The sequence below is a fragment of the Neophocaena asiaeorientalis genome, unplaced genomic scaffold (assembly GCF_003031525.2).
Source record: "Neophocaena asiaeorientalis asiaeorientalis breed wild unplaced genomic scaffold, Neophocaena_asiaeorientalis_V1.1 scaffold504, whole genome shotgun sequence".
Taxonomy (NCBI): domain Eukaryota; kingdom Metazoa; phylum Chordata; class Mammalia; order Artiodactyla; family Phocoenidae; genus Neophocaena; species Neophocaena asiaeorientalis.
The window spans coordinates 6,914,845-6,940,864 of NW_020174438.1; the positions used below are offsets into that span (position 1 = coordinate 6,914,845).

The 26,020-nt window shown below is 40.4% G+C and overlaps 1 protein-coding gene across 1 annotated transcript in view; it reads right to left on the reverse strand.

Annotated features, from left to right (window-relative positions):
* SYT9 (synaptotagmin 9) overlaps nucleotides 1-26,020 on the reverse strand; it is a 137,957-nt gene that overhangs the window by 43,787 nt on the left and 68,150 nt on the right. The window lies entirely within an intron of this gene.

A 26,020-nucleotide genomic window follows, 5' to 3' on the forward strand; every position in this document is an offset into this window, starting at 1 on the left:
GGGGCTCTAGGGAAGCTGCAGGTGCCGCAGGAACCTGTGGACAGGACACCAGACAGAGGAAGAAAAAGCCCTTCCTCTTGCACTGTCTCTCCAGCGCCCTCTACTGACAGAGCTTAACATGCCAGATGGAAAGGAAAACTAAAGGTCCCAACTCTTCGTTTTCCAGAGCAGGCAATGAAGACTACATTTGGAGCTGAGAGGGAAACATATTTATAATTGGCACAAGTAGTATAAAAAAGATTGGGGCATATAGCCCCAAAATATGTATATTTACTTACTTATAACTTATATAGAAGTAGGAAATTCTAATTATATATAATAAGCATATGCAAAAAAAAAACAGAGATAGAAATAGAAATTCTAATATTTGATTCTTACACCTCAAGGTTCATTTCCTGGAAAACACATTCACAAGCCAGTCACCACCAGCTCACCCATCCAGCAGGCTCTCGCAGAGCGTGTTTGGTCGCTCATTATTTTTTAATTCCTTTCTCTTCCGTACTCTCAGGCCTGACAGGTACACTCCTGGTGATGTTTATAACACAGAATCTTCCCAGCCCCAAGTATTCAAATACAAGCATATCTTTCAAGTAAACCCACTGTTTGTCTGAGGATATTTGGCTAATAAAGTGACCAAATGTTGACAAAACAGAGCTTAGCCTCATCTCAAGTTTCTACTTCCATCTTCAGAATCAATGAGGATTCTGGAAAGTGCATCATTAATCCCATTATATCATCTTATTGAAGACACTGGTGTGCTGTTTATGAAAGGAAATGCTTTCTTTCCCCAGAAAATCAACCATGACAGGCTAAGGCTCCAGACAGGGAACAGGCAGTCTGGAGCTGCAGTCCACCCACAGCTCCCACATAGGGGGCCCGTACCTCAGGAACTGCTCCCAAAAGTAGGGCAGCATCACCACTGCATTGTGCATTTGGTGACTGCCATCAAACAGGCTGCTCAAAGCCTCAGGGCCCTCATGCACTGACTGCGGGAGCTTGACCCTGGCTAGCCACATCCTTGGCCAATTAGCGCAGATGGCAGACTCTTGACAATGTAACCACTGCCCCAAATGACACACTGTTAATACTTCACTTGTACTAAAGATCTTAGGAATTACAGAGCTGTTAGCTCCTTTCCCCACCAAAGTTCATGAGAGTCAACTGATAAGAAATAGGAAATACACACCACTTTGCTTCAAAGTGCAAAAAAAAAAATCATTAAAAATTATTGTTTAAACCGTGGCTGTTCATAGGGAAGCAGCACTTTTTAAGGTGGCCCCTTTGATCTCGATGTCTGTAAGACAAGAACATCATATCATAAATATCACTGGTTTTATTACCAAGCTGACACTTACCCTATCCCTGATCTCATTCCGTAAGTGACCATCACTCACAAACAGGATGAAGGTTAGCAATGGGGTCAGGGTTGGGTATCTGCTAAAAACAGTTATTTTACTAAAAGGAGAGTTGCTATATAATCCAGCAATCCCACTCCTGTGCATATTTCCAGACAAAACTGTAATTCAAAATGATATATACACTACCAAACGTAAAATAGATAGCTAGTGGGGAGCAGCCATATAGCACAGGGAGATCAGCTCTGTGCTTTGTGACCGCCTAGAGGGGCGGGATAGGGAGGGTGAAAGCAGAAACTAACACACCATTGTAAAGCAATTATACTCCAATAAAGATGTTTAAAAAATAAATAAAATTTTAAAATAAACTAAAAAATGCAACAAAATGAGAAGATGCTTGATGACAGGTGGTTTGCACCAACTGCAATACACATAGGATAGCTACGCCACATAAAGAGTTCATTAAAATTTGTATAAGAAAAAAAATGATACATGCACCCCTATGTTCATAGCAGCACTATTCACAATAGCCAAGACAAGGAAACAACCTGAATGTCCACTGACAGATGAATGGATGAAGAAGATGTGGTACATATATACAATGGAATATTACTCAGCCATAAAAAAGAGTAAAATAATATCATTTGCAACAACATGAATGGACCTAGAGATTATCATACTAAGTGAAGTCAGTAAGAGACAAATACCATATGATATCACCTATATGTGGAATCTAAAATATGACACAAATGAACCTATCTACAGAACAGAAACAGACTCAGACACAGAAAACAGACTTGTGGCTGCCAAGGAGGAGGGGGTGGGGGAGGGATGGAGTGGGAGTTTCGGATTAGTTGATGTAAACTATTATATATGGAATGGATAAACAACAAGGTCCTACTGTATAGCACAGGGAACTGTATTCAATATCCTGGGATAAACCATGATGGAAAAGAATATTTTAAAAAATGTATAAAAGCAGTTACTTTATACACTGTCTAGAAAAGGTTGTAAAAGCTGCTCGTTCATCTGCTTGTTTCTGGGCAGTGTCAAAGTGCACGCAGTACTGATTTCCTCCCTATCGCCCCACTCGCTTATCTCCTGGGAAAACCATGCTCTCAGGCTGAAAGTTGGTAGTGGCGGCAACAGCAGAGCCAGTCATGAAACGAGGAGCTGGGGGGTGGGTGCTGAGAGGAAGGGAAGTCAGCCGGGGCCACAGGCTGCGTCTAGGGGTATGTGTCTAGGAGTCGGGAGTGGGCTGAGACAGGGAGGCAGGCTTGTGGCCTGCAGGACAGACCGTGCAGGTGGGCAGCTCAGCCGGGAGCCAACTTTGGCTGCTCTCCCACCTGGTACTCCTTAAATACCTGGCCGGTGTCTGTCGGAAGAGAAGCTGACTGTTCCGATGGGAAGAGAAAGAAGGTTGTTGGAGGCAGTGCTGGTCTTCCCTCTATCATCCGAGCGGTCAAGCCTGAAGCCTGCACTTACCTGGACCTGCATCTTCAGGGCACAGGTTAGGGAGCGGTCACTGCAACCTGAGTTACGCGGGAAAGTCACTGCTCTCCCTCAGGGGCTTACTAAAGTATTATTTCCAGCTATATGTGATGTTCTCCTGGAGACAACTGTTGATTAATAGTTTCCTCCCCCTCAGTGTTCTGGCATCCTTTATTGATTAGTTCTCTGGACAACTGTCTGGCCAGCCTGTCCCTTATTCAGGTTCTGATGTATCGTGTAGTCATGGAAAACTACACTGGAGGGACAGGGCGTGGTGGGCGGGTCCCAGTGGCATGAGACTCACAGGGCGGAGGGGACCTGTGATGAAAACACCAGAAATACTAGCGGCTCTCGTTAAGTGTGCTGGACACAAATCATGATACAAACTCATTTTTATTCCAGAGTTGATGAAGGCATTGTTCAAAGCATACTTTTGTACTAGGACAGATATTCTCAAGTGTGGCATAATGAAAAAAGCATAGGTTTCAGAATACGGGCTTTAAACAGGCTTACGTTCAAACTCTGTTTCACTCCTTATTGTGTGATCTTAGGCAATTAATGATTCCCTTTCTACCTCAATTTCCTCTTCTGTAAAATGGGCATAACAGCTATTTCATTTTTGTGAAAATTAATTGGGAATCATATAAAAGCATTGAACCCAGGGTCTGGCACCTAGAAAGTGTGCATTACTCTTGAGCACCCTTCTTCCTCCCACGGAAACTGGTTGGGACTCCAGCCCCAGGTAGGCACTCAAGTGTCTGACGGGTTCAAACCACAGAGCAGCTGTTCCTTGACTACACTGATGATTTACAAGAAAGAAAAAATTCTTTTTTAATTAAGATTCTTGTCTGATTTTGTATTTGCAATGGGCGCACTCAGTATCCAGGAGAGAACCTTGCATAGGGATGGGGAGGGAAATGAGAAATAGAGGAAGACAGTGATATAAAATAGGCCCATTGTGTTAGGACAGGTGTTGGTGGGGTGATGGCCCAGGTCTCTGGGAGCTGAGGGAAGCCCAGCCCTCACTTCCTGGGCCTCTTCTGAAACAAAGAGGAGCCATCCTCAGCGATGTTGTCCCCATGCCCGGCAGGCGACAGCTCTGGGTGCTCAGGGTCTGGGTTCTCCTCTGCTGGTGCCCAGTCTTTTTCGCATCCCAGTAGAGGGTTTTTGTTTTTCTGAACATTTTTCAAATTGTGGTAAAATATACGTTACATAAAATGTGCCATTTTAACCATTTGTAAGTGTACAATTCAATAGCATCAAGTACATTCACAGTACTGTGTAGCCATCACCACTATTCATTCCCAGAACCTCTGCGTCATCCCAGCCACTATCCATTTACCAGTAACGCCCCATGTCCCCCTTTCCCAGCCCCTAGCAAACCTGCCAGAAGTTTCTAACCCCCCTGTGAAGAGAATCAGGGGCGGTGACAGCAGGCAGTGACCCACCTGAAATTTCCTATTCCAAACTCACTTCTGAATTTTGTGACTTCTTTGGAGGACACTCCCCCAAAGCTGTGGGGAGCTCAAACCACGTCAGGGCGTGTGGTCCCTCTGCCTTAGCGCCCAGCACTACCCTTCCCCATCCCACCACTGCCGTGGGTCATGTAATCTCCTCAGCTTGTGGAGTTCAGCTTCCCTTTCTTTCTCCAGGATCAGCCAAACCGACCTCTGCTACTTTTCTACAACTATTACTATTGAGAAATACACAGACCAGAGGCAGGACCAGACCTGATGCCCACGCCTGGGTGTGAAATCTAAGAGACAGCAAAAGAAAAGGCCATTTTTCAAAAGGACCAGCTCAATTCCTAAAAACCACCCATCCACAATCTGAAAATGTAGAAGGATTCTCTGTTGCATAAAAAAAAAAAAAAGAAGAGGAAGTCTGATGGCTCTTCTATCTGGAAGGGATTAAATGCTAAAAATAGCTCGAGGTATTGAGAATGCCGAGGGAGTGCGCAGCTCATGAAGCAGAGGGCAGTAAAATCTGGCATTAAATGCTAACAAGAGAGGAGCTCTTACAAGATATTCGGATCTGTGAGTCACTGGACCCTCTCCCATTAAACGTAAAAGCAAGATTCTTCAACAACAGCTCAATTTAGGACATTACTGTCCAGCCCAGTGTGTTAAGAAAGCATTAAATGCCCAGTAAAGGGGCCAAAACTAACTGGAATGAAGGGAATGAACTATGGATTAGATTCTCTAATGCCTCCCTGTTTTGGGTGAAGCCATGCTGACGGCCAGGTGACATTTGCAGGGCCATCTGGTGACATTTCTTTTTGGGAACAGATTTATAGGGACTGGGGAGGGTGATGGGGCTGGTTCAGAGGCCAACACAAGACTCTCAGGCGGCTTCCTGGAACCCATGTACGTCCTTGAAGGGGAGGATCTCCTATTTTCTTCTGTAAGAGTGTGGTCAAACTATAGTCATTAAACATTGTGTGACCTGACAGGGGACTCCTTCTATGCTGAAAGTGTTTCTTTTCATTCTGAAGGTATCTAGAATATGAAACCCAGGTATTAAAGAAAGTCTCTCATCAGTGAATTTTCTCTCCTCCCCCTCTCACTCTTCCAGTGTGAGAAGGGGATAAACAGAGCTAGAGACGAGTTGCTTCTTCTCAGAACTGGCTTCCTACTCTGATACCACAGACGTAAGCCTCCACCAGCTTATGGTTTCTTCCTTCCATTTCTATGGGCATTCCAGTGCCTAGCGTTGAGCCTGACTTGCAATGTCTGTTGAAAGATCAATGCCTCACTGGGCCTGGACCATCCCTGTATGCCCTGTTCTTGTTGAGCTGTTGATCTCTGTCTCAACATGGCAAAACTCCAACATTTCCTCTGTTCAGCTTCCCATCCCCTCAACAAGCTGCTGTCTACATCCTGCTATGAATGACTAGTGACACCCTTTCCTCCAGGCCTAAGTGGAAGCATCACATATCTGCAAACTTCCGTACTTCCCAGGGCCAGTAGCACCCTCTGTTGCAGAGACGCTGGCCCTAAGATCCTTGAAGCTGCATATGAGACTCCCCCAGCACTGGCCCTCCAAGCGTTACCCTGCTTTGATCTGAACGTTTTCATAAGACTGTCTGAAAGTAGTATTGGCTAACTGATCAGTGCCAGCTTCTCTTTTGGACATACTGACTGTGACCCTTTGGCCTCCAAAGAGAGAAGCAACCAGACAAGCTTCTTCTGAAGGTTGCACACTGGATGTGTGTTTGCCCAGGGCTGCCTGGCTGCCAGAGAATCCCCGACCTCAGGAAACATGGGCAAAAGGAACCAAGACCTGTCCAGCTGTCAAGGGACAGGGGCCCCACCACCCACAGGGAGGGAGGGTCCTCTGACAGACCTAGCTGTGCTTTCTGCTTCTTCCCTTAAACAAAGGAAAGCAAAGAAGCAGGCCAAACCATGTCAGAACCATATAAAAACTGCACATGAAGACCCATGGACAGACTATACAGGAAAGACATATCCTAACATTAACAGAGCCTGTCTGTGGGCAGAGGGATTACACGTGACTCTGTACTCAGGATCATCCACCCTTCTGTTTTTACTCACGTTTTCTCGATAATAAAGGGGAAAGCCAACAAATTATTTTTGAAATGTAAAATAACTTTTAAAGTTTAAAATATAACAAAGGTAAAGTGAGGCTGAGTTCAACAAGTTATATTTTGTAGTTCCTGTAAAAGCAATCATCAGACCAGTACATCCCAAAGGACCACTAACTCCCTGAGGGAAGGGGCCACTTCACACTCACTCTCAGCACACAGCTCTGTGTCTCGCTTCATGGACAAGACAGAGTCACCAGATGGGGCTTAACGTCACTTCCTGCTTGTGTGGGGCCTCTCCTTCCTACTTGTAATGGAGGAGGAAGTATCCTATCCAAAGCTGGTCCACCAATTCTGTTCTGGATCCCATTCACTTTCATCTTCGCATGGACTCCTGGCCACGGGCCGCCCTCTACTTTGCATCCTCTTTTTCCTTTAAGTTCCCCCACCTGACTGGCTATTACCTATCAGCATTTAAAATGCCTGACCCCTCCCATCTTGACAAAACCCTCTCTAATTCCAATCCCTCTCCTCCCCTTTGCAGCCAAACGTGTCACAGAGCTCTTTAAATACACTGCTCCCTCCCCCATCCCCTTCCCTCTAGTCCGCTGTTCAGTCTGCTCCACTCTGGCTTCTGTCCTTGCCACTGACCCCCCTTACAGGAGTCACCAAAGACTTTCATGAGGCACAATCCAATGGATTCTTTCGGGCCTTTCTTTATTGACATCAGTGCAGCTGCTGACCCACCACTCACAGTTCCCTGAAACATGCTTCTAGGGAATTCCATGATACAATATAAGTTTTCCTTTTACCTCTTTGGCTCTCCCACTTCAGGTTACTTTAAGGTTTCAGGAACTGGTCCCATGTTCTTTGCCTTCTTCACTATAGATTCTCTATAGTGAATCTATATAGTTCTCTATTCTCTACTAAGTAACTTCATCAAACTCTATGATTCAAATACCAACCTTTTCTTCATCTAATGCTTCCTATCTCAGTAAATACCAACACCTTCCTTGAGGTTGCCTAAGCTGGAAACCAAAAAATCATCTTTGACTATTTCCATTCTTCAAGTCTCACAGAAAATTAATCACTTCTGAAAATGATGGAAAAACAGGAAGTGAATTTACCCTCACATTTTAAACAACTAAAAATCTGTACAAAGTATATGATACAATGGTTTACAAGACACTGGACATCAGGCAATGAAGGTAAGAGATATCTGAATGACAGGAAACAAACAAGGTGGTCTTATGATTGCCCCGGCTCACAATCTGGAAAGAGTTTTCAAGATACAGCACAGAGGTGGGAACCTAGGCAGAGCCCAGTGGGAGCCTGAGTTGAGGAAATGGACTTGGGGTTCTGGAAAGTCCATGCCAGCTAGAGTTTACAAAGCAGAGTACCAGAGAGGAGAAAGATAAACACCGAGAGAGCTACAGAGATCTGTACTACAAAACGTTGCTGAAATAAATTAAAGAAGATGTATTAAATGGAGAGATATACACTGTGATTGGGAAGATTCAATATTTTTAAGATGTGTATTCTTTCCAAATCGATCTTATGCAACCCTCATCAAAATTCCAATAGGGGGTGTGTGTGTGTAAATAGATAAGCTAATCATAAAATGCATATGGAGATTTGAAGGACCTAGAAAAACCAAAACCACTTTGAAAAAGTAGGACAAAGTTGGAACACTCACATTACCTGATTTTAGGACTTAAAATAAATCTACAATAATCAAGACACTGTGGTATTGGAGTAAAGATAGACAAATAGAGCAATGGAAAAGAATAGAGTCCAGAAATAGAGCTGTATATATGATCAATTGATTTTCTTCAGAAGTGCAGAAGACAGTTAAATAGATAAAGCACAGTCTTTACAACAATGGTGCTGGAACAATTGGATACCATATGCAAAAAAAACACAAAAAACCAACTCTCCAATCTGTATCTCACACTGCATATTAAAATAAATCAAAATGAAAAAATAAATAAATAAATCAAAATGAATCATAGTCACAAATATAAGAGTTAAGAGTATAAAACTTCTAAAAGAAAACAGTATAAAATCATACTGTATAAATTTGGATGAGACAAAGATTTCTTTGATATGTCACTAAATGCACACTCTGTAAAAGATTAAACTGATAAAACAGATGAGCAAAATTAAGAAATTCTTCCTTTCAAAAGACAATGTTAAAAGAGAATGGAAATATAAATACAAACCAAAGTTTGGGAGAAAATATTTGCACACCATAGATTTGGATAAAGAACTGGCATCCAAAATATAGAAAGAACACTCACAACTCAATAGTAAGAAAGCAAGCAACCCAATTTCAAAATGGACAAAAGGGGACTTCCCTGGTGGCACAGTGGTTAAGAATCTGTCTGCCAATGTGGGGGACACGGGTTCGAGCCCTGGTCCGGGAAGATTCCACATGCCGCGGAGCCACTAAGCCCGTGCGCCACAACCACTGAGCCTGCGCTCTAGAGCCTGCGAGCCAAAGCTACTGAGTCCACGTGCCACAATTACTGAAGCCTGCACTCCTAGAGCCCATGTTCCGCAACAAGAGAAGCCACTGCAATGAGAAGCCCGCGCACCGCAACGAAGAGTAGCCCCCACTCACCGCAAATAGAGAAAGCCCGCGCGCAGTAATGAACACCCAATGCAGCCAAAAATAAATAAATAATTAATTAATTAAAAAAAATAAAAATGGACAGAAGATTTGAACAGACACTTCAGCAAAGAACATAAGCAGATGCTAGATAAGCACATGAAAAGATGCTCAACATAAGTCATCAGGGAAATGCAAGTTAAACCACAATGAGATTCCATTTTACACCCCTTAGAATGTCTAAACTTAAAGACTGACCTTGCCAAGTGCTGGTGGGAATGTAGGGCAACAAGAGCTTTCTTCACCACTGGTGTGGATGTAAAATGGTATAAGCATCTTGGTAAAGTTAGGCGGTTTCTTATAAAGGTAAACACATACCTACCACAGGACCCAGCCATTCTACTCCTAGGTAATCATGCAAGAAAAATGAAAGCATATGCCCACACAAAGCACATGAATGTTGATAGGAGCTTTATCTGTAATAGTTCCAAACTTAAAATAACCCAAATAATCCAATAATAATAATCCAAATGAGCAACGGATAAACAAATAGTGCTGTATACATACAATGGAGCAGTAATTTGCAACAAAAGGATTAAATTATTAATACACACAACATGGATGAATCTCAAAATGAGAATTTATTTACTTATTTTTTTTGCGGTATGTGGGCCTCTCACTGTTGTGGCCTCTCCCGTTGTGGAGCACAGGCTCCGGACGCGCAGGCCCAGCGGCCATGGCTCACGGGCCCAGCCGCTCCGCGGCATGTGGGATCCTCCCGGACCGGGGCACGAACCCATGTCCCCTGCATCGGCAGGCGGACTCTCAACCACTGCGCCACCAGGGAAGCCCTCAAAATGATTATTTTGATTGAAAAAAGCTAAACAAAATAAAGAACATATTGTAAGGTTTTTATGTATATAAAATTCTAGAAAAATCCCAACCAATCTATACTGACAGAATCTAGATTAACAGTTGCCTGGGGACTGGAGGATGGATGGCAGGGAGGGGATACAAAGGGGCATAATACAAGTTTTGGGGGTGATAAATATATTCGATATTTTGATTGTAGTGATGTTTTCACAAATGTATACAAATGTCAAATACTGTCAAACTGTACACCTTAAAGATATGCAATTTATTGTATACCAATTATTCCTCAATAAAACTTTTTAAAAAATTCTGGAATCTGCTACTTTTCTCCTTGTCTATTACCACCATCCTGGTGAGAGAATCATCATTTCCTTCCTGGCCCTCTACAATAGCCTGACCCTTTCCTCGCTGTCCCCTCTTGTCCATTCTCTGCACCGCAGCCAGAGCGATCTTTTAAGAACATAAATCTATTTGTGTCACTCTTCAAAATCTTTCAAAAATGACTCATAAAATCAGGACCCAAAGACTTATTCTTGCCTATAAGACCCTACTTAATATCTTGCTCCTTCCTGAGTTCTGGTCTATTTTCCATCTTGTTTCCCCAATTTTAACCACTCTGTGCTTTCTGCTCCTGGAACTTGCCAAAACTGTTTCTGTCTCAGGACCTCTGCACATACCACTTCCTTTTGCCTAGAACTTTCCTCTCCTCCAGGTCAACTCCTATCCTTCCTTTAGCCTCAACTTCAATGTTATCTCTTCCAAGCATCCTTTTTTGATGCACCAGGCTAGGTTAGGTCTTAAAAGTAGTACTCACCTATGTCTCCTGCATAGTACCAACCACACATGTAAATAATTATCTGGGAAAATTTCTGTTTACTATCTGTCCCTTCTTCTCACATTCCCATCTCTCAGGACCTAAGAGAGTAGGGACCATACGTACTCGATGCCTAGCACATTGCCTGGCACACAGTAGGCATTCAAAAACATTTGTTGGATAAATGATAGAGACAGAACTGGAACTCACTTCCTAACCCAGAACTCACTCCCTGACTTCCAGATTAGATTTTTCTCAACCCACTCATGCAATATACATCCTTCTGTGTCTGACAGCCAAGTAGACTTTTCCTATAGCTACTTAGGTCTCAAATTGGTAAGAATTAAGAAAGATAATAGAAAAAAAAGACAAACGAAAAGAGAAAAAGAAAAAATTAAAAAAGAAAAAAAAGGAAAAAAGAGAAAGGTAACAGAGTAGAATCTTAAGTATTAAATATTTTAAAACCAAAGTATTAGACTTATAAAAGAATGGTTAGCAATGTTTAACACAACTGAATTGATAGATCAATTGGGGTTTTAAAAATTTAGTCCTGGGCTTCCCTGGTGGCGCAGCGGTTGAGAGTCCGCCTGCCGATGCAGGGGACACAGGTTCATGCCCCGGTCCGGGAAGATCCCACATGCCGCGGAGCGGCTGGGCCCGTGAGCCATGGCCGCTGAGCCTGTGCGTCCGGAGCCTGTACTCCGCAACGGGAGAGGCCACAACAGTGAGAGGCCCGCGTACCGCAAAAAAAAAATAATAAAAATTAAAAAATAAAAAATTTAGTCCTGTTCATGTTAATGATAAAATTATTCTGGAAATTACACCCCAAGATAGTTACAAAGTTAGTTAACATGACAGTTAACAAAAGACGAAACCAGATGGAAATGAGGCTAGAGGGACAGGACCTCGTAGGAAATTAAGTGAGGGCTCCTTGCTGAAAGCGGACCGTTGATCCAGCACTACCATGCTTTTAGCAAAGCAGTGGCCTAGATTCTCAGTGTAGCTGCGCGTGTGGGGCTAGGAAGATAAAGATTGCAAACGTGGCCATTTTCCAAAACAGCTTCCTAAGGAACAGTCTACCTTCCCTCCCTTTCCCTCCCCACTATGTTTATATACTCCCCTTAATTAGAGCATTTAGACATGGAAGCATAATCCAATCTGAAAGAAAATTTCCCTTGAAGCCGTCTGTCAGAATTAGACTACACTTAACTACTGGACAGGAAGGCTGTATTGTAAATACCACAGACTACTTGGATTCTCCAAAGGCTCAAAACTCATTTTCCAAGCAAGCAAATGCCAATCCACGGGACAAGGCTTTCTGTCAGGAAACTGGGTCACTATTTTGGACAATAATGCTTCCACAGGTAGAAGATTATTAAAAATGGTCCCAGGGGACATTCTACCGGACTAGCCTCACCTTTCTTCAGAGATGAAATTGCTGTCCTTGACAACTCTGTTCTCCTTCAGATGTTCAGGCTCGCAGATTTTTTCATTGAACTGTGCTGTCCAAATGTATCCACTGTGGAAATATCTACGTAAACAGGGGCCAAGTGGAGCCCACTCCAGCCTCCCTCTCAGGAGCACCTGGCTGGCTATGCAGACATCTGCCTTTGGTACCCACACAGAGGCAGCAAGCAGACTCTTGGCTGGGAAAGGAGTGTATAGGGTTGGGGTAGTGGGGGAGGAAGAGAGTCCTTTCTCTCCTTCTTCATTTCCTTACATCTCAGAGGTCACGTGAGTCAGCATCTCTCCTGTGTCTCCATAAGCCCTTTCCCCATTGTTCTGTTGTATCACACTGTAGTCCTGCCTAGATCCCCTTTACCAGGCCGGTGCACCCAATCCTTAGCTGCTGTGAATGTTGGCTGCCCACAGCTCATGGTTGCATCCTTCTTGAAGGAATTCTCCCCAGCTGATGGGAGCCATCTTAAATGACTGGTAAGTTATACCCTCTACCCAGGGGTGGCCTGCAGCCAATGACAAACTAGTACAGGGTTAAAAGGCAGCCCCCTTGTCTCAGGGTGGGCTACCTCCATGGTACCTTTCATGTTCCACAGTTATGGGATTAGGCTCAGGACAGGCTTTAACCAAACTCCCCTCTTTTCCTATCCTGCTCCCCTTTCCTTCCTTACAGATTTCACTTGAGAGAGCAGTCCCCCAACAAATCACGGCACAAGAATCCTCTCACCCTCTGCTTCTAGAGAATCCTATTAAAGACACACACTGTATTAGAGCTTTCTTCATTCATTCATTCTTTCACTCAAAATGCATTTAACAGCCAACTCTTAGGTTAAGGACTGAGGGTTCAGTCACAGACTGCCCTGAAGGAGTATCTGGTCTAGTGGGATAAACACACAATCACAATCAAATGTGGTAACTGCTATGAAGAGGAACAAAGAAGAAACTTTAAGAGCACACAAGGGACACCTAATCTGTTCTGGGTAGATCTAGGAAGGGCCTGCTTAATGAGGTGAGGGGCTAAGCGTAGTAGGACTTCTAGGTTGAATAACACTTAGTTGAACAGGGATACAAGGATTTTTCAATATCCGCAAATCAATCAATGTGATATATCACATCAACAAACTGAAGAATGAAAACCATATAAACATCTCAATAGATGCAGAAAAAGATTCTGACGGATTTCAATACCCACTTGTGATAAAAACTCTCCAGAAAATGGGCACAGAGGGAACCTACCACAACATATTGGGTTGGCCAAAAAGTTCATTCGGGTTTTTCATATTACAGGAAAATCCCGAACGAACTTCTTGGCCAGCCCAATAATAAGGGCCGTATATGACAAACCCAAAGCAAACATCATTCTCAATCGTGAAAAACTGAAAGCATTTCCTCTAAGATCAGGAACAAGAAAAGGATGTCCACTCTTGATATTTTTATTCAACATAGGTTTGGAAGTCCTAGTCACGGAATCAGAGAAGAAAAAGAAATAAAAGGAATCCAAATTGGAACAGAAAGAAGTAAAACTGTCATTGTTTGCAGATGACATGACATTCCTAAAGTTGCTACCAGAACACTAGTAGAGTTCATCAGTGAGTTTGGTGAAGTTGCAGGACACAAAAATAATACACAGAAATCTCTTGCATTCCTATACACTAACAACGAAAGATCAGAAAGAGAAATTAAGGAAACAATCCCATTTACCACAGCAACAAAAAGAATAAAATACCTAGGAATAAACCTAGCTAAGCACGCAAAAGACCTGTAGTCAGAAAACTATAAGATATTGATGAAAGAAGTCAAAGATGATGCAAAGAGATGGAGAGATATACCATGTTCTTGGATTGGAAGAATCAATATTATCAAAATGACTATACTCTCCAAAGCAATCTACAGATTCAATACAATCCCTATCAAATTACCAATGGCATTTTTCACAGAATTAGAACAAAAATTTTACAATCTGTATGTAAACACAAAAGACCCTGAATCCCCAAAGCAATCTTGAGAAAGAAAAACGGAGCTGGACTATTTACAATAGTCAGGACATGGAAGCAACCTAAGTGTCCATCAACAGATGAATGGATAAAGAAGATGTGGCACATATATACAATGGAATATTACTCTGCCATAAAAACAAACGAAACTGAGTTATTTGTAGTGAGGTGGATTGACCCGGAGACTGTCATACAGAGTGAAATAAGTCAGAAAGAGAAAAACAAACACTGTATACTGAAGACATGGGGAGGGGGAATGGTAAGCTGGGATGAAGTGAGAGAGTGGCATGGACATATATACACTACCAAATGTAAAACAGATAGCTAGTGGGAAGCAGCCACATAACACAGGGAGATCAGCTCGGTGCTTTGTGTCCACCTAGAGAGGTGGGGTAGGGAGGGTGGGAGGGAGACGCAAGAGGTAGGAGATACGGGGATATATGTATATATATACCTGATTCACTTTGTTATACAGCAGAAACTAACACACCATTGTAAAGCAATTATACTCCAATAAAGATGTTAAAAAAATAAATAAAGAAAGACAAATTACATGAAAATTTCAACAACAATAAACATAATAGTGGGAAAAAACAGAGCTAGAGGGCTTCAGACTGTACTACAAAGCTACAGTAATCAAAACAGTATGGTACTGGCACAAAACTGGAAATATAGATCAATGGAACAGGATAGAAAGTCCAGAGATAAACCCATGCACCTATGGTCACCTAATCTATGACAAAGAGGCAAAAATATACAATGGAGAAAAGACAGTCTCTTCAGTAAGTGATGCTGGGAAAACTGGAGAGCTACATGTAAAAGAATGAAATGAGAACACTCCTTAACTGATACATTAGCCTGACAAAAAATGTCAATCAAGATATGGCTGTCAATAACGCATGATCTTTTCAAGCACATACAACACATTTATAAAAACTGAAGTGGAAGATAACATAATGCAAATCTCAACATATATCAAATAATCTGTAAAATATAGTCTATATTATCTGATCACATTCCAATTAAGTTAGAGCACTAACATCTTTTAAAAACTATGTAACGTGAAAATTTTAAGATACACCTTTCAGTAACATATAGATCAAAGAAAAAGATTGTATGTGATATTACAAAACACTTAGATCAGAATGATATGAAAGTAATAAATATCAAAATTTGTTGACATACAGCTAAAGCAGTACTTCAAGGGCAAGTTATAGCCTCACATGCAAATTTAAAGCTTCAGTTATGCAAGATTAATAATTTCTGGAGATCTACTATACAGCATTGTGCCTACAGCTAATAACATTATTTTGTATACTTAAAACTTGCCAAGAGGGTAGATCTTATGTCAATGTTCTTACCACACCAAAATAATGATAATAGTAATATTAATAATAATAACAAAGGGAGCAGGAGGAAAGTTTGGAGGTAATAGATATGTCAATGGCTTTGATGGTGGTGATAGTTTCATGAGGGTATACTTATCCCCAAACTTATCAAGTTATATACATTAAATATGTACAGCTTCTTACATGTCAATCATAACTCAATAAGGTGGTTTAAAAAAGTTTAAAGAGACTTAAAATTACTAACCTAAAGATATAAGAAATTAGAAATAACTGAATAAACCAAAAAATAAAAAGAGAAAAAAAATCATACAGTCAAAAAAAAGAAGTAAAAAACAAAATTTAAATAGACTCAACAAAACTAAAAGTGGTCCTTGAAAAGACTAACAAAATTGACAAACCTCCAATGGCACTGATCAAAGAAAAAGAGAACAGGAACAAGTAGGAAAAGATCATGCATTAGTATTAGAAATGCGAAAAGGACATAACTACAGAGGAGGCAGAAAGTAAAAAGATTAGAAAAGATTATGAAGAATTTCAAGTCCATATATTTAAGCCACAGATGAAATAAGCAAATTTCTAAAAGAATCTGTATCACCAAAATCAATGCATAAAGAGAAAACTTGTATCCTGCTATATAGCCATCAAAGGAATGGAATCATTTTCTCCCAAAGTAAACACCTGACCCAGAAAGTTGTGTGGGTCGATTCTACTAAACATTGAAGGAAAAGATTATTTCAAGAGACTAGGAAGAGAGAAAATGCTCCATCACTCATTCGGATGATGAAACCAGATGAAGAGAGAACAATAAAATAAAATCAGAGGCTGATCTCACTTATGAATTTAGTTGTAAAATCTTTAACAAAATATTAATAAACCAAACAGGTGAATACACACACACACACACATTCATGTACATTCATGTAGATGAAAAAACTACATCATAAACAAGTAGGATTTATCCCAGGAACACAAGTTCTCACCAAAATCAGAAAATAAAGCAATGTAATTCATCACATTAAAAGATAAAAGAAGCAAAACATATGATCATTTCAATAAACTCAGAAAAATCATATGATAAAATTCAATATCCATTCAGGTTTTCAAAGTCTATAGGCAATGTCCTACTTAGTGGTGAAAATTCAAAGCATTCCTTTTAAGATCAGAACAAGCCAAGAATTATTATCGTGGCCTTTGTATCAGAAGTCCTGATAAATGTAACAAAGCCAGCAAAAAGCAGGATGAGGGGAGAAGCCAAAAGAATCAAAAAGGAAAACAGAGAAAAACAAAACTACTTATTCATGCATGGTATAATTGTCAATGTACAAAACTCAAAAGAATCTGTGGTCACCATATTAGAGTATGTAGCAATACCAAATGTTGGAGAGAATGGAGACTAAGACGGGCTCATGTACTGCTGCTGGGATATATTGTGCAGCGTGGGGAATATGGCCAATGTTTCTCAGTAACTGTAAATGGAGTGTAACCTTTAAAAACTGCATTAAAAAAGAAATATCGTTTTTTTGATCTAGCAACTCCATTCCCAGGTACATACCTTAGAGAAATTCTTGCACATATTTACCAGGAGAAATGTACAGAACATACACATATAGCCGCATTTTCTAAACTAGAAAAAAAATTAATTCAAATAACCACTGACTAGAGACCAGATAAGTAATTATCGTACACTACTCAATGAAATGCTAAAACACCCTGCCAAAGAAAAAAAAAGAACTACAGTATGTAGGTGAAAGTAAGTGATTCAATACACATAATATTGAATGTAATAGTTTGCAGAAGAATACATAAAATATAATTTTTTCACATAAACTTCAAAAATAGGCAAAATTGAACAAACTATTCTTATGTGGTAAAATGACTTAGAAACAACAGAATTATAGATATGAAATTCAATATATTGATTACCTGGGCAGCAGAGTTTGGGGACAGAGGAGGGGTACACAGGGAGCTTCAAAGAGACTGATAATGTTATCTTTCTTCAGCTAAGCTCTGGACTGACAGATACACGTTTTGTTATTGTTTTTCAATCATACATATGAACCAAGCAGGACCCTGTGGGGCCTCCCCAGGGACAGACCTCCCCCCACCACATGTCCTCCTCCTCTTGTTTGTACAAAACCTTTAGCCTCCTAGGCCTTCCCTGAATCCAAATAGCAAATTTAATCAGAGAAGTAAGAAAATGCAGAAACAAAGAACAAGTCAAACAAGGCAGAATCATCATAGTTTAGCCATAAAACAAAGTTAAGGACGTTTAGTTCCTCTTTAAGGGCTATAGACAATATTTTACCATATCCTTGAGTTGTTTTGCAGATAATAAAACCCCTACCAGGTAGAAGAAGTTATCTGCATGCTGACCACAAGCATGGAGATTCCAGACAGGCTGGAACCAGAAGGTTGATGACGTTAACTCCCCAAATACCACCCTGTTACCCCACCACCAACCAATCAGAAGAAAGTCCACAAGCCGATCAGGCACCCTGCCACCCCCACCCCTAATGTTGCCTTTAAATACACTTCCCTAAAAGCCATCGGGGAGTTCTGGCTTTTTGAGCATGAGCTGCCAGTTCTCCTTGCTTGGCCTCACACTAGGTGCCTTGCAATAAACGTTGCACTTTCCTTCACCACAAACTGGTGTCAGTAGATTGGCTTTGTTGCACATGGGGCGAGTGGACCCAAGTTTGGTTCTGTAACACATATGCATTACATATACTCTTGTATATGTCATACATTTCACTTTAAAAAGCAAATGCGGGACTTCCCTGGTGGCATAGGGGTTAAGAATCCACCTGCCAATGGAGGGGACCCAGGTTCGAGCCCTGGTCTAGGAAGATCCCACATTCCGTGGAGCAACTAAGCCCGTGCGCCACAACTACTAAGACTGTGCTCTAGAGACCACAGGCCACAACTACTGAGCCTGCGTGTCACAACTACTGAATTCCACGCACGTAGAGCCCGTGCTCCGTAACAAGAGAAGCCACCGCAATAAGAAGCCCGCACACCACAACTAAGAGTAGCCCCCGCATACCACAACTAGAGAAAGCCTGAGCGCAGCAACGAAGACCCAGTAGAGCCCAAAATAAATAAGTAAAAAAGCAAATGCAGGGCTTCCCTGGTGGCGCAGTGTTTGAGAGTCCGCCTGCCAATGCAGGGGACGCGGGTTCGTGCCCCGGTCCGGGAAGATCACATTGCTATCAAAGTCAATTTTTCAGAGACCTGTAGTTTTATTGATCCCTTCCTTCAGATGTTCTGTTCTGCAGTTCTACCCCTTTTCACTCCCTCTGAATAATCTAAACATCCAGGGGATAACATGTCTGAGGGATCATGAGTGGGAAAAACAGTAGGGTGGGATTCAGTGGGCTCTCATGAAGACAGCTCATTAGACCCCAGTGATGGCTGAAGTCCACCCACATCCACATTATAGAAGGAAGTTGGCTTCTCTGTTGTCAGCTGGAAACCAGGGCTTTCCATGGGGTTTTTCGAATTGTTGGTTCCTCAGGACCAGTCAGCCTTAGCGTCTTCAGCACTACACGCAGTGTTACTGGAGGAGGCTCTTACCAGGGGCACTTGCTTGCCGGAGCCAACGTGAGAACCTTTGGCCAGCTCCACCTTCAGTGATATTATATCGGTAGGTTGAAATCAGCCCTTCTGCGAGTATTTACACCGTGGAAACAAGCAAATGCTACGAATCAGGTCCCCCTCCTATCCCCCACCCCCAGCCAGTTGTTGACACATCTACCAGAACACCACTGAATGTGACAAAGCCATAAAATCATACGATAACAACTCAGGACTCAAGGCATAAGGGAACGAAACAGGATTAAATGAATAAAATTCTTCAGTCAGGAGACCGCCTGTCCCACGTTCATTCAACTGCGAAAAGCAAGCATCCTGGGCTTCCCTGAATACTTTTATCTTCCCCTGAGTGGTTCCAGGTATCCACCTTTATCAGGTCTAGAAATGGCCCCAAGGCCCTGGAAAACAGAACAGGGAAATTCCTAAATCGACCACTGCAAAATATTGCAAACAGCTCACAAAGTCTAATTTTCATGGAAATGCAAGGTTTTAAAATTCATAATATTAAAAGAAAGTCTATGCTGCTGCAAATTGTACCCTTCCCTTTTATGAACTGGAATCAATACTGGCATAGAGGGAACCTTGTGATTTCTACTGTTACCGCGTGAGAACTCTGGCATCTCCTCCAAAGCAGAGTCTAGCTGAGATGATCATAGGTCCTAGAGAAAGTCTCAGAACCAGTTTCTAAGTGGGCCATGGAGAGAAATTCCTGAAGTGCTCAGGGCCTGTTTGCCAGGGAGCCAGTGATGAGTGGAGGGGACTACAACTGCCAAGAGCATAGGCACGACAGCCAACATTCACCCAGACCACTAAACTCATGCCCTCACAGCTGGGACCTTCCCCCAGATACTATCTTCTCTCTTGCTGACTGATATACATCCCACAGAAATGCATTATATATTATTATTGATGGATCTGGCTTCAATAGTTGAGAGGTTTAATTAAACTATCGGTCTTACACTCAATAATTGCCTCTTTGTTCCTTCATAGGAAGGTGTGAGGATTAATTTTTATTTGACTGCTAACATTGATAAAACTCATAATCTCCTTAGAGAAATAACGAACAAAATTTTAAAAATTAGTTAATAGATTCAGCTCCGCATAACACCCCCCCAACCAAACCAGTCCCTAGAGCCTCACCAAATTAGCCCCTCAAGAAGAACTTAATTTTATTTAGCAAGTATTTATTAATTATTATCACTTCCAGACACAATTCTAGAGGCTAAGCCCAGAGTAATGAACAAGCTGGTAAGGTCTCTGCACTCACAGAACTGTTTAATAGGGAAGAAAGAAAATTGAACAAATACATATGAGGAAGTATAATGACACAAGAAAAAAATCTGTAACCATGTATGGTGACAGATGTTAACTAGACTTATTATGCTGATCATTTCACACTATATACAAATATAAATCATTATGTTGTACACCTGAAACTAATGTAATGTTATTTGTCAATCATACTTCAACTAAACATTTTTTAAATAAAACATATACACCATTCATATAATAACAAGAATAAATAAACTTGCATTTTAAAGTTTTACATATATGGAAGAAAAAAAGGCATTACGAATAATAATAGAATTACAGAATATCACGGATGCATATACGAGAAAAACCTATTCTAGTCCAGGGCTCATATAAGAGTTGTCCAAGGAAGGGGCATTTAAGCTGGGATCTAAAAGCTTAGTACAAGTTAACAAGGAAAAAAAGAGGAAAGAAAAGTAAACCAGCATATATGATAATTTTGAGACACGTTTTCATGGACAGACTGAAATGGCTGTTGAAAAACACTCCTAAGTCCTGTTTGGCCATGATTCAGCTGTGTGACCCTGGCTGACTCTCTTAATGGCCCTCCACTTCAGTTTTATGTGCTAAATGAGGATTTTAGATTACAGGACCTCTTCAGGCTCTTTCTGGTATTCGACTGCAAGGCATTTAACATATATTATTAGTTATGTTAATAAATAATAGATACATACATACATAGATTATTATTTAGTTAGTACAAGTAAAAACTGCTCTTTTGAACAGGCTTTGAGCAATATAGAACACAGTATTTCAAACATAGGGTGGATGTTCCAAGTAAAAATACTAGATTACAAAATCCTTTTTAACGCATAGCAGGGCTGATAGAACAAAAATGGAATTTTTCAGTGCCGGAAACAATGAGAAACATGAACCTACAGAGGTGAGTAAGTTGTGGAGCTGGAGTTTGAATGGAGGTAAATGTGAATCTCTGGTGGCTTAGTGCCTGAGTTTTAGCGGACTAAGGGAGAATCCTGCATAAAGGTTGGAGTCCTCAAGACTGAGGGTCACATCCTTAAAGGACAAAGGAAACAGAACTTCTGCCTAAATAAGTAGACATTGGAAATACATCCTGTCTTGGACTTAATCTAGGTAAAGCAAGAAAAAATAACCCCTTCCAGGTTCTAACCATTAATAAAAGCCTGTACTTACACAGTTGGAGTTTATATCCAGCCTACTTCATTGTCCAAAAACCCTCAAGCTCAAAATTTAAAGTTATTCCATGTTGGTATTTTGCCTAGGCACCTGGTAGAAGAAATCACAAGTCATCTCTGAAGGAAAGCACTTTAAACTCAAAGCTTGAAAATGTCTACTGATAAAGTTCTAAGCTAGATGAGCTCACAGTCACAAATAACTAAGCCCAAGAATCAACAATGCATGACGAGTAAGAGTTGATGGAAATTTCAAACAGAAGAATCAGAGATGCAAAGATCAGAGCTACTGGCATTATAAGCAGCAGAATATAAAAATGCCTACATATGAACTGGTAAAAGAAATTAAAAAAAGAATTGAAAGTATGTTTAAAAAAAAAGAGAGAGGCCATCAAATATATATTAGGCAAACGTGAAAATGCAGCAAATAACACTTCTACAAATGGAAAGAAGTAAATGACTGAGACTTTTCCAGAACTAATAAAAGGACACAATCTCAGATTCAGGAAACCCAATAAATCTCAGTCAGGGTAACTAAAAATAAATGCCCACTTATCAATGTTATAGTTAAACTACAAAACGCTAAACAGGAAAGCAAGATCTTGAAAGCAGTAAGAAAGAAAAGAAACATTACATACAAAAGAATAAATATTAGACTAAACGTTGATTTCTCTGAAGCAACTGAAGGTCAGGAAACTATGGAATGATGGTTTTACAATCAGAGTAGCTGAGAGTTTTATGCCCCACACCCCAATTTTTATACCCAGAAAAACAATCTAAGAACAACAGCAAAATAAAGACATATTCAGGACTATGGCTTTCAGTTGATGGTTACTGCCAGCCTATGGATACTCCAATGAAGGCATCTAGGGGAATAAACAGCCCAACCTCACTCTCCCCCCTTCCTTATTTTCTGAACTAAACAGAAGCCAGAGACTAAGGGAGCCCTTTTCAGTTTGAAGAGAAATAAACAAAAACCCCCAAAGCCTCCAGGGGCCCTGAGCAGGAACAAATGAGAGGTATCCAAAATTCTCCCAGATAGTTTTATAAATCAAGAATTACCTTGATTCCAAGCCAGATAAGGGCCATACAAGAAAGTAAATTACACGTATCACTCATGAGCACAGATGCAAAAAATGTTAAACAAAATAGCAAACCAAACTCAGCAACGTATAAAACAGGCAATATATCAAGGCAAGTCTGGATCATACTAAGAATATAAGATTGACTCAAAATTAGAAAAATGATCAACCTAATTGACCAAAATAGTAGGTTAAAATGAAACAAAAACTCACAAGCATAGCATTTGATAAAGTGAATGTCTGTGATAAAAAGGCTGAGTTAAAGGGAACCCTTGTACACTGTTGGTAGGAATGTAAATTGGTGCTGCCACTATAGAAGACAGTATGGAGGTTCCTTAAAAAACTAAAAGTAGAGCTACTATATGATCCAGCAATCCCACTCCTGGGCATATACCCAGAAAAAATGAAAACCATAATTCGAAAAGATACATGCACCCCTATGCTCATAGCAGCACTATTTACAATAGCCAAGAGATGGAAACAACCCAAGTGTCCATCAACAGATGACTGGCTTAAGAAGATGTGGTAAACATACAATGGACTATTACTCAGCCTTAAAAAATAATGAAATATTTCCATTTGCAGCAACATGGATGGACCTAGAAAATATTATACTTAGTGAAGTCATACAGGGAAAGATAAATACTATATGGTATTACTCATGTGGAATCTAAAAAACAATACAACTGAATCTATATAAAAAATGGAAACAGACTCACAGACATAGAGAACAAACTTATGGTTACCAAAGCGGGGGCAAATTAGGAGTATGGAATTAACAGATACAAATATTATACGTAAAACAGATACGCAACAAGGATTTACTGTATAGCACAGGGAATTATATTCAATATCTTGTAATCACCTATAATGGAATATAATCAGAAAAAATAACTGAATCACTATGCTGTACACCTGAAACTAACACAATACTGTTAATCAACTATACTACAATTTAATAAAAGGCTTAGTCAACTAGGAATAGAGGGATACATTCTTAATATGATAAGACAACCATGATACATCTGTAGCAAAATCATATTCAATGGAAATGTTAAAGACATTCCATTTAAAAGGAATAAGTCAAGGATGACGAGTACCACAATTATTATTGAGCATTGTAAGGGAAATCCTAGTCTGTGCACTAAATTAAAAATAAAAGGTATACGGACTATAAAAAAATAAACAAAACTATCGTAACTCACATGACTGATTATCTACAAAGAAAATTCAGAAGCATCTATAAATTATAAGTAATAAGTTAAAAAAATTGCCAAATAGAAGATAAATATATAAATTTTAAACTGCATAACTATATAGCAACAATATAAAATGCAATTTTAGAAAAGATGCTATTGAAAATAACAATAAATAACATACCTAGAAATAAAACTAACAAAATACATGAAAGACATCCTCATGTAGAAAATTATAAGCCTTGAATGAAAGACTTTAAAGGAGAACTAAATAAATGGAGACGTGCGCTATGACCATGAATAGAAAGACTCAATATCACAGAAGATGTAAAATTTCCCTGAATTTATCTATAGACTTCGTAGAAGTCCAAACACCAGAAAGAAATTTTAATTTGACAATCTGACATTTATGAGACAAGTCAAGTAAAAGCCAAGACTGAACTGAAGAAAAAGCAGGCTGGATAATTTTCTCTTCCAGATGTTAAAGCTTATCATAGAATGATACTAATTTACAAGTGCTATTGGTAGAGATACTCAAACAGAAAAATCGATAGAAAAGAGAATCCAGAAACAGACTCTTCATATATAGAGACCTATACAGGACAGACCACACACTGCAGATTATTGGGAAAACATGCCAGAAAACTGGTTATCCACATAGAAAAAGAAATATGGGTGTCTTATGGACTGAATGTTTGTGCCCCTCCAAAATTCATATGTTGAAGCCCTAAGTCCCAGTGTGATGGTATTTGGGTCCTCTGGGAGGTAATTAGGTTTAAATGACATCAGGAGGGTGAGGCCCCCATGATGAGATTATTGTCCTTACAAGAAGAAGAAGAAGAGAAACCAGAGCTCTGTCTCTCCACCATGTGAGGACACATCAAGAAGGCAGCTACCTGCAAGCCAGGAAGGAGGCTCTTACTAGGAACTGAATCTGCTAGCACCTTGATCTTGGACTTCTCAGTCTCCAGAACTGTGAGAAATAAATTTCTGGTGCTTTAACCACCTAGTCTATATACTTGGTTATGGCAGCCCAAGCTAATACAGGATGCCTATATTACATTTCACAATGTAATTGGATTCTGGGTGGACTAAAATTATAATTAGGAAAGGCAGAACTTTGTTTTGTTTTGGTTTGGTTTTTTGCGGTACGCGGGCCTCTCACTGTTGTGGCCTCTCCCGTTGCGGAGTACAGGTTCCGGACGCGCAGGCTCAGCGGCCACGGCTCACGGGCCTAGCCGCTCCGCGGCATGTGGGATCTTCCCAGACCGGGGCACGAACCCATGTCCCCTGCATCGGCAGGTGGACTCTCAACCACTGCGCCACCAGGGAAGCCCCAGAACTTTTAACCTTCTAACAGAAAATATAGGAAAAATATCTTTATGACATAGGGTAAGAAAGGATTTCTTGAACAAGACAGAAAAGTGCTAAGTTACAGTAGAAAATATTGATCCATTTTACTACATTAAACATAAGAACCTCTATTGATCAAAAATATCATCAAGTGAGTATAAAGACAGCTATAAATGAAGAGACTATGTTTGCAATACACATAACCAACAAAGGATTACATCTAGACTATATAAAGAACATATGTCAGTCAACAGGAAAAAGAAAACTATAGGAAAAAAAAGAAAAAGTGCTGAACAAACATTTAGCAAGAAAGGAAATGTGAATGACCAATGAACATATCAAAAGATGGTTAACCTTGGTGGCCAAGAATATACAAATCATATTCCATTTTACGTGCATGCACATGCACACATATTAAACAATGCGGCAACTGCGAGAGTTGGTGAGACTGTGGAGCATTAGTAACTGTCATACCTCACAGTGGGAGGGTCATCTTGTACAGCCACGGTGGAAAAACGAACTCGGCATTGCCTAGAAAATTTGAACACGTGTACTTTTCCTCTATCAGGGCTACACCCTAGAGAAATTAATGCATCTGTGAACCAGGAGATGTGCATAAAAATGTTCTCTGCAGTATTCAGAATCATAAAAAACTAATCACAACCCAATATCATCAGTACAAGAGAGCTAATCTGTGTATATAACACAATGGAATTTTATACAGTAATGAAAATACATGAACCAGAGCTCCACTCATCTCTATTGCTAAATGTCAAGATCAACGTGGACTGAGAAAAAGAAGTCAAAGAAGAGCTATGAAAAGCAGAAACAGACAAAACTGAACAAT